General features: G+C 36.4%; 1 pseudogene; it reads left to right on the top strand.

The window, feature by feature from the left end:
• The first annotated feature begins 10,481 nt into the window (after positions 1–10,481).
• Positions 10,482–10,585, top strand: LOC134368881 (U2 spliceosomal RNA; annotated as a pseudogene).
• Positions 10,586–10,849: the final 264 nt, after the last annotated feature.

The following is a 10,849-nucleotide window of genomic DNA, read 5'->3' as shown; positions in this document are numbered from 1 at the left end:
AATCCCTGAGTCTGAGGATATCTCATTAGAAACTTCTAAATCAGAAAAGCAAATAAAGGGCCGAGCCCGTGGCGCACTTGGTAGAGTGCTGCGCTGGGAGCGCGGCGACGCTCCCGCAGCGGGTTCGGATCCTATATAGGACTGACCGGTGCACTCACTGGCTGAGTGCCGGTCACGAAAGAAAAAAAAAAAAACGACAAAAAAAAAAAAAGAAAAGCAAATAAAAAAGACTGAAAAAAAGAACAAAATATTTAAGAACTATAAGATAACTACAACTGTGTAACTTATGTGTAATAGGAATACCCAGAGAAGAAAGAAACAGAAAAGTTATTAGAAACAATAGTGACTGAGAATTTCCCCCAAATTAATGTTAGACATCAAACCACCCACCCAAAAAAGCTCAGAAAACACCAAGTAAGATAAATCATATTTAAACTACAGAAAATCAAAGGTAAAAAAAATCCAGAGAAGACAAAAGACCTGGGGTCGGGGCGGGGTGGGGGGGTACACGTTCCTTGAAGTGGAGCAAAGAAAAGAATTGCACCTGACATTTCCTCCAAAACCATGCAAAAAAAGAGGAGAATGGAGTGAAATATTTAAAGTATTGAAAATTCTGTATCTTTCAAAAGTGAAAGAGAAATAAAGACTATCCCAGACAAACAAACATTTAGGGACTTTGTTGCCAGTAGACCTGCCTTGTTATAAAAGTTACAAGAAGTTCTTTTGAGAGAATGAAATGAATATGTCACAAATTTGTATCTACATAAAGAAAAAAAGAGCATCAGAGAAGGGATAAATGAAGTTTTAAAAAGCTTTTTATTTTTCTTAATTGATCTAACAAATAATACTTAGTTCAAAATAATAATAGAAACAATATATTTGATTATGAGTGTGTGTGCATATATGTATTTGTCAGTGTTCTCCCGAGAGATAGATCCAATAAGAGATGTATATAGATATATAACGGGAGACTTACTATGGGAATTGACTTATACAAATTATGAAGGCTCTAAAAGTCCCATGATAAACCATCTGCAAACTGGATACCTTGGGATGCTGGTAGTGAGGCTCAGTCCAAATTTGAAGCCCTCAGAACCAGAGAAGCCAATTGTGTAATTCCCAGTTCAAGACCACAGTCCTGAAAACTCAGGGGTGCTGTTAGTGTAAATCCTGGAATCCAAAGACTGGGAAGCCAGGAGTTCGGATGTCAGAGGAGGAGAGAAAGAGTGAACCTCAGCTCCATTAGGCAGATATATAGTTTTTTCATGTTTTTCTTCTCTCTGGGTCTTCAGAAGATTGGATCATACCCATCCATATTAAGGGTGGATCTTCCCCACCTAGTCCACTCAGACTCACATGCTAATTTCCTCTAAAAACACCCTCACAGACACTCCCAAATATAAGGTTTTACCAAGTTTCTATGTATTTCTTAATCTAGTCAAATTGGAACTTAAAATTAATATATATTACCTATACATATATGTATACATATACGCTCATGTGTGTTTATGTGTAAGTTAAATGAATGACAGCAATAATATGAGGGACAGGGTGGATAAATCAAAATTACCTTATTATAAGGTACTCATACTATCCATGAGTGGTATACTGTTATTTAGAAGTGAACTTGTGAAGTTGTAAATTTTTATGGCAAACTCAAGGGCAAGCACTTAAAATTTTTTTTTTAAAAAAATAGCAAGTATAACTGATGTGCTAAGAAAGGAGAGAAAATAGAATTACATCAAATACTCAATTAAAACCACAAAAGGCAGAAAAACAGTGGAAGACAAAAATAGAAGCAAAGATCAAATTTTAAAAAATATAAAACAGTAATGAATATGGTACATATTATTCCAAACGTATCAATTATCACCTTGAATATTAGTGGTCTAAATGCACCAATTAAAAGCCAGAGATTGGTAGAGAGGGTCCAAAAAAAGACTCAACTATATGATGTCTACAGGAAACCCACTTTAATATAAAAACACATATTGATTAAAAGTAAAGGAATGGAGAAAAATATACTATGCTAGCACTAATCAAAAAATAAAAACAAAAAAGCAGAAGTAGGGAATGACATCAGAAAGAAAATGAAGTAGGAGGTTCCAGCTCTCATTCCCCCCACACAGAAACACCAATTTTGGCAAACACCCACAGGCAAGAATGCTTTGTGGGAAACATGGAGTGTAGCTGAGCTTCTAGCACCATGGTGGATGAAAACCCTGAGAGCTAATTCATCAAAGAAGGTTAGACGAGCAGTTTTACTTTAATTGCATCACCCCTATCCAAAGGCAGCACAACTTGGTGCCAAGAAAGGTACCCACAGCTTGGGATTTCTTCCACAATTGAAAGTAAGAGCAAAGTGAGAACCTGGATTTCCCAGGCTTGTGGGATGTTGCCTAAGAGGCCTGTTACTGTCTCACTCCACCCAGAACACTGAGGATATTGGCACTGCTGAATCATCTCTCAACTAGAAGTGGAGAAAAGGGGTGGGAACACACAGCAAACAGTGCGCACTTCCCAACAGCAGCCAGGGATCCTGCTAACTGACTCTACCAAGAGACCTGCTCAAAAACCCTGAAGGACAACTCACTTGAAGGACATCCCCAACAACCTGATGCATGCCCCTAGGACCGCACACATTCCTTTATTGATAGCTTCCTGCATATCCCTGTCCATGACTGTATTAGTCCATTTTGTGTTGCTTATAACAAAATACGTGGAACTGGGTAATTTATAAAGAAAACAAAATTTATCGCTTACAGTTTCTGAGGCTGGGAAATCCAAAGACCATCTGGTGGTGGTGACACTGACTCTGAGGTCTCACACTGCAAGATGGTGGAAGCAGATAGAGCAGAGAGAGATGAGGTGCCAGGGTCTTTTAAAACAACAAGCTCTCATGGGAACTAATAGAGCAAGAACTCATTCATTACTCCCCCGACCTAGGGAGAGCATTAATCAATTCATGAGGGATCTGCCCCCATGACTCAATCAGTTTCCAACACTGCCACATTGGAGAACAGGTTTCCACATGAGTTTTGGTGGGGACAACACATCCAAACTCTATCATTCACCCCTGGACCCCAAAACTCATGCCCCACTCACATACAAAATACAATTATTCCACCCCAACAGTCCCAAAAGTCTTAGCTTGTTCCAGCCCCAACTTGAAAGTCCAAAGTCTCCTCTGAAACAAAAGCAAAAGTCCTTCCAGCTGTGAACCTGTAAAAATAAAAAACAAATTTATCTACTGCCAAGATACAATGGTGGAACAGACATTGGGCATACATTCCCATTCCAAAAGGGAGGAATAGGCCAGAAAAAAGGAGAAACAGGCCCCAATCAAGTCCAAAACCCAGCAGGGCAGACATTATGTCTTAAAGCTCCAAAATAATCTTCTTTGACTCCAAGTCCCACATCCTGGGTACAATTGGGCATCTGTGCCCCCAAAGCTTTGGGCAGCCCAATCCCCACAGCTTTGCCAGGTTCAACCCAGTGGGCTGTGCTGGTGCCTGCAGCTTTTCCAGGCCTGCATTGCACATTATCAATGGCCCTGCAGTTCTGGGGTCCTGGTGGCAGCCCCGCTACCTTGGTTCTACTAGACATTTCCCCCTTGAGGGCTCTCTGTTGGGGCTCCAATCCTACATTCCTGCTTGGCATTGCTCTTGTAGGTGGCCTCTGCAGTGGCTCGACCCCTTTGGTAGGTCTCTGCCTGGGCCCCCAGGCTTTTTCGTACATCCCTTGAAATCTGGGTGGAGGCTGCCATGCCTCCACTGCTCTCATATTCTGCCAGTCTGCAGACTTAACAAAACGTGGATGCCACCAAGGTTTCAGGCTTCTACTCTCCAGAACTGCTGCACAAACCACACTTGGGTTTGCTCCAGCTGGAACAGCTGGGATGCTGGGAGCTGGTTCCTGAGGGCAGCTGTGCTCCAGGTTTCTCCTCTGGAACAACTCAGTCCTTCTAGGCCTCAGGGTCTGTGATGGGTGGGGCACCCTTCCAAACTTCTCAAGAGACTTTAGGGCTTTTCTCTCATTGTCTTGGCTCTTAGCATCACGCTGCCTCACCACCAACCTAATGTCTTTAGCAACCAGTTTATCTGTTTTACCCTTATATTTTTCTCTGGCTCTCTGCTTCTCTACCACATGGCCAGGCTGCAAATTCTCCAAATCTTTATGCTCTGCTTCCCTTTTAAATTCTGGCTTTACATAATGCCTTTGCTACCATAACTCAGAGTAGGCTGTTAAAAGTAACCATGCAGCTTCCTTAATGCTTTGCTGCTTGGAAATTTCTTTGGCCAAATGCTGTGTTTCACAACTCTTAAGTCCCACATTCCACAATGTCCAAGGGCATGGACACAGTGCAGCCAAGTTTCTTGCTATGGTATAGCAAGGGTGATCTTTTGTCCAGTTCCTGATAAGTTCCTCATTTCTATCTAAGACCTCGTCATCTGCATGGCCTTTACTGTCCACATTTCTATCAGCATTCTGGTCACAACCATTTAACCAGTCACTAAAATGTTCCAAACTTTTCCTCATCTTTTTGTCTTCTTCTAAGTCCTCCAGACTCCTCCAACCTTTGCCCATTACCCAGTTACAAAGGTGCATCCACATTTTCAGGTATCTGTATAGCAACACCCCACTCCTCAGTACCTATTTTCTGTATTAGTCCGTTTTGTGTTGCTTATAACAAAATACATGGAGCTGGGTGATTTATAAAGAAAATGAAATGTATTGCTTACAGTTTCTGAGGCTGGGAAGTCCAAAGTCCATCTGGTGGTGGTGAGAGTTACACCATTGCAAGATGGTGGAAGCAGAGCAGAGAGAAATGAGGTGCCAGGGTCTTTTAAAACAATGAGCTCTCGTGGGAACTAATAGAGTGAGAACTCACTCATTACTTCCCCTACCTAGGGAGAGCACTAATTCATTCCTGAGGGATCTTCCCCCATGGCTCAATCAGTTTCCAACACTGCCACATGGGGGATCAGGTTTCCACATGAGTTTTGATGGGGACAACACATCCAAGCTCTATCAATGACCTACACAAGCTCTCACAGAAAGCAAGGTGATCTCAATAGCAGGTGCAAATATTAACAGTTAGCTCAACTCCGCTGGTTTGAAAGAAAGTACACAATTTCAAACACTTCATCTCTCAGCACCAGGCTTGAATTTGTAGGCTTGAGGGAAGGCACACAATCATTCCACTACCTTCCTAAGAGGGAACAATAGTGGAGCAAGTGCTTCCACAAAAAAGATCTGGAAGCCCCCAAGAATCCCTAGCTGGGCTCACTAGTGAAGGCCTTTCTGTCCCAAAGCAAGTTAGTGAAGACTGGAGGAGGTGACTGCTTCTTCAAATGTAAGATAGAAATGCAAGGCTTCAAGGAACATGAGGAATCCAGGAAATATGGGACGAACAAAGGGACAAAATACAGCTTCAGTGGCTTACCCAAGGAGATGAAGATCTATGAATTGCCTGACAAAAAATTCAAAGTAATGATTTTATACAAAGTTCAGTGGGCTAAAGCTAACACAGATACACAACAAAATTAAATCAGAAAAACAATGAATTAAAAAAACTAGAAGCTCAAGAAAAAGAAACTATAAGAAAGCACCAAACAGATGTTCTGGAGCTAAAGAATACAATAACTGAACTGAAAAATTTTATAGAGAACTTCAACAGCAGATATGATTGAGTAGAATAAAGAAATAATGAATAAAAAGATAGATTATTTCAAATCACACAGTCAGAGGTAGAAAACAAGAATATAAAAGAGTGAAGATAGCTTCCTGGACCTATGGGATACCATCAGGCAAACCAATATCTGCATTACAGTAGTCCCAGAAAGAACAGAGAAAGAGAAAGGGTCACACAGCTTAAAGAAATAGTGCAGAAAACTTCCCAAATCCAGAGAGGGAAATGAACACCTGGATCCATGAAGATCAAAGCACCTGAAATTGTTGAGCATAAAGAGGTATTATCTGAGAAAATAATATAATTAAATTATCAAAAGTCAGAGGCAGACAGAATTTGAATATTGCAAGAGATAAACAACTCATGACACAAGGGAACTTCTATAAAACTATCTGAATTTCTCAGCAGAAATCTTGGAGACCAGGAGAGACTGGGATGATATATTCAAATTCCTTAAAGAAAAAATAAAACCTGACAATCAAGAATACTATGTCTGGCAGAGCTGTCCTTCAGAAATGGAGAGATAAAATTTTTTTCAGTTAAATAAAAGCTGAGGGAATTTATAACCACCAGACCTACAATATCAGAAATTATAAAGGGATTTCTTCAGTTGAAACAAAGGATGCCAGTCAACAACCTAAAAACATGAAAATTGGAACATATACTGGTAAAGAAAAAAAATCATGAAAGTATAAAATTCACTGATAAAGGTAAGTAGACAGTCAGATTTAGAAAACTCTAGTACTGTAATGGTGATGTGGAAATCACTAAAACACTTTTAACTCTAATATAAAAGTTAAAAGACAAAATAATTAAAATAATCAATAAACAGAGCTACAGTAAGTTATTAATGGACACACCATAAAAATTATAAATTATGACATCTATAGTATAAAATGTTGGTGGGTGAAGAAATAAAAGCATAGAGTTTTTGTGATCAATCGAAATTAAGTTGGTATCACCATAATACAGAGTTACACAGTTTTATAACTATAAGAAGTTTTATGTAAGCCTCATAATAATTAAAAACAAAACCAAAAAAACCCCTGTAGTTGATACATAAAGAAAAAGGAGAAAGGAATCAAAGCATACCACTACAAAAAATTAAATCATGAAGGAAGACAGTAAATAAAGAATAAAGGAACAAAGGAACTACAAAACAATTAAAAAAATAAAAATAAAATAAAAGTTAAAAAGTTAATAGTAAGTCTTTATATACCAATAATTACTTTAAATGTAAATGGAATAAATTCATAAATAGAAAGATATAGAGAGGATGGATAGATTTTTAAAAATATCCAACAGTACGCTACTCACAAGAGACTCACTTTAGTTGAAGGACACACAAAGGCTGAAAGTGAAGGGATAGAAAAAGGTATTCCATGTGAATTATAATCACACACAGAAAAGTTGGAATAGCTACACTTATAATAGACAAAATAGATTTAAGTCAAAGACTGTTACAAGAGATCAAGGTCATTATATAACAAAAAAGGTTTCATAAAGAGCATATGATAAGTATAAATATATACACACTCAACATTTAAGCAAATAAATATATAAAGCAAATATTAACAGAACTGGAGCAAGAAATAAATAGCAATACAATTATAGTAAGGCATTTTAATAACCTACTTTCAACAAAGGATAGATCACTCAAAAGAACACCAATCATAAAACAGAGGATTTGAACAACACTACAGACCAAATGGACCTAAGAGATATATGCAGAACGTTTTATCCAACAGCAGCAAAACACAAATTATTATCAAGCACATATGGAACATTCTCAGATTAGACCATATTTTTAAGAATGTTGAAATTATATTGAGGATCTTTTATAACCACAAGGGTATAAAACTAGAAATCAATAACAGGAGAAAAACTGAAAAACTCACAAATATGTATATAATTAAGCAACACACTCACAAACAACAAATGTGTCAAAGTAAAATTCACACTGAAATAAATAACATCTTGGGACAAACAAAATGAAAACACAATATACCAAAACTTACGGGATGCAGCAAAAGCAGCTATAAGAAGGAATTTTACAGCAATAAATGCCTACGTTAAAAAAAAAAAATTGATCAGGAGCTGGCCACTTAGCTCAGTTTGTTAGAGCATAACCTTATGACATCAAGGTCGCAGGTTCAGTTCCCCACCCTGGCCAGCCACCAAAGGAAAAAAAAATAGATCTAAAATAAAAAATTGTATTTTATATCTTCAAGAACTAGAAAAAAGAGTAAACTAAGCCCAAAGTTAGCAGAAGAAAGGAAATAATAAAGACTATAGCATAAATAAATAAACTAGGAACTAGAAAAAAACAATAGAGAAGATCAACAAAATAAAGAGTTGATTTTTTAAAAAGATACATAAAAGTGACAACACTTTAAACTTAAAAAAAGAGAGAAAAGACTCAAGTAAATACAATTGTAAATGAAAAGTAAGACATTACAACTGATATCAGAGAAACATAAAAGGTCATGAGACTGCTATGAATAACTGTATGTCAACAAATTGGGTGGATAAATCCTAGACATATACAATGGATAAATCCTAGACTAAATGGATAAATCCTAAACATATACAATGTAAGAAGACTAAACTATGAAGAAATACAAAATATGAACAGACCAATGCATATGAGGAGATTTAATCAGTAATCAAATATCTTCTAACAAAAATGTCCAGAACCAGATGGCTTCAGCAGTGAATTGTACCAAATATTTAAGAACTGGTGCCAATCCTTCTCAAACTCTTCCAAAATTTTGAAGGAGAAAACACTTTCAAAAGTACTCTACAAAAAAAAAAAAAAAAAAAAACCTCAAAAAGCAAAATTATTCTATAAAGCCAACTTTATCTTGATACCAAAGCCAGACACTATAAGAAAAGAAAATTACAAGCCAATATCCCTGATGTACACAGATACAAAAAATATGCAACAGAATACTAGTAAACAAATTCAGCAACACATTAAAAGAATTACACACCTTGATCAAGTGAGATTTATACCTTGAATGCAAGGTGTTTCAACATATTCAAATCAATATATGTGATACACTGCATTGAAAGAGTGAAGGATAAAAAGCATTTGATCATCTCAACAGATACAGAAAAAGAATATTTGACAACTTCAATATCCTGTGCTAAAAACTCTCAACCAATTAGATAAAGAATGAATGAATATTATCGTATTGCCTTCTGACCTACAAACTTTCTGGTGAGAAATCAGAGGTAATGAGTCGCTTCTATTTTGTTTTCAAAATCCTCACTTTTTCTTTGGCTTTTGACAGTTTGACTATAATGTGTTCCAATACTTGTCTCTTGGTGTTTGTGAAGCTTCTTGGATTTGTAGATTAATGTTTTTCATTAAATTAGGGAAGATTTTGACCAATATTATTATTATTATTTTTTTTTTTTTGCCCTTTAACCTTTCTACCCTTCCTGTCTTTCTTCTCTTTCCAAAACCGTCATAATGCATTTTTTGGTTTGTTTGATAGTTTCTCAGAAGTCTCTTAGGCTCTATTCACTTTTCTTCTTTCTTTTTCCTTCTCCTCAGACTTGATAATTTTAATCGTCCTATCCTCAATTTTGCTGATTCTTTCCTTTGTCTTTTTGTCTTCTTAATCTTCTGTTGAAGGAAATGTTTTTCTCAGCTCTAAAATTTTTCTTTGGTTTCTTTTCATACTTTCTATCTCTTCCTTGATATTCTCATTTTGTTGATATATTGTTTTCCTGATTTACTTTAGTTTACTGAACAGTGCAGGATTTTTAGTAGCTTTTTAAGCATACTTAAGACAGTTATTTTAAAATCTTTTCCTAGTAAGTCCAATGTTTGGGCTTCCTCAGAATTAGTGCCTGTCAATTTATATTGTTTCTTATGTTGTGTCTTTTGATGTTGTTGTTTCTTTGTATGAATTGTAACATTTTTGGTTAAAAATTAGGATTTTATTATTATAATGGTAACTCTTGTAATATAGCTCTGTCTGCTCTCAGGGCTTGTTTTCTTATTGTTAAATGCTGTAGAAGCCCATTTGTTTTGATACTTTTCCAAAATATTTTTTGAAAAGGCTATTTCCTGTCCAGTGTGATTACTAGAGTCTCTGTTTCTTTAGCTCATGTTGAGATAACGTTTGACAATGATTTCCTTGAATGACACTATAGCTCTCTCTGTGTTTGAATATTGTCTTTTTGTTGTAGCATTCTTTCAGCACTTAGCTAGGCTTGTTCTGATCCTAGCAATCAATGTAATGTAAAAGTTTAAGGTCTTCTCAGGTCTCTTTTGAGAATATGTCTTGCCTGGTCATGTATGTGTCTTTCTAAATTCTTCTATATACATGGCTACTTTTGAATGTCTTGATTTTCCAAGGATTTTTACCCCATATTTTCCTCTAGGCCTTAGTTAATCTATTGCATGTTTCCATCTGTAATCTTTTGTTCTAGGTATGTGTGTGTCTGTAGTTGCCTTGCAACTTTTGCAAGCATCACCTACTGCTTTTTCAACTGAGTTCTAAGTTGCATAAAACAAAATGAGTGCCTTATAACAACAGCCCTGCAGCTATTGCCCAGACAGGTAAGAGCAGATGTGCAGAATAATTTTCAAGTAAGATCTGCTCTGCTCCCCCTGCTTTGAAAGTATGCAACTAGTCTAATAGGTCCTAAAACAAATAAACAAACAAAAACAAAGAAACAAATATAAAAATATTACTCAAAGACGTATACCACCTAGTGGAGAAAGGGGAAAAAACCCATGAATTGGGAGCTATGCTATAAAATAGTACATAATATCGCTTCTCGGCCTTTTGGCTAAGATCAAGTGTAGTATCTGTTCTTATCAGTTTAAAATAGTACATAATAACTAGCAATAACATTTAAATTAAGTAAACATACAATGGTACAAATATGTTTATAAAACAGACTGTAAATGTTAAAAACAAGTTTTGAAAAAAGAAGATAAATGTGAAAAATATTATTTTTATCCTAATAATTATGGGCCCATACCCCAGATTATTATATGGGCTCAAATAATACCAGAAATTAGCTGGGATATGTGCAAGGGAGAAATAAAAGTGAAATAATCATTTTACTTAACCTTGGGATTACTCAGAAAAATGTGTACCTTGCATGTTGTTGCCAAATAAGAAAACATGTGTG

The sequence above is a fragment of the Cynocephalus volans genome, chromosome X (genome assembly GCF_027409185.1).
Source record: "Cynocephalus volans isolate mCynVol1 chromosome X, mCynVol1.pri, whole genome shotgun sequence".
Taxonomy (NCBI): domain Eukaryota; kingdom Metazoa; phylum Chordata; class Mammalia; order Dermoptera; family Cynocephalidae; genus Cynocephalus; species Cynocephalus volans.
The sequence above is the reverse complement of the archived record's forward strand: the minus strand, read 5'-3'. Positions and strand labels throughout refer to the sequence as shown.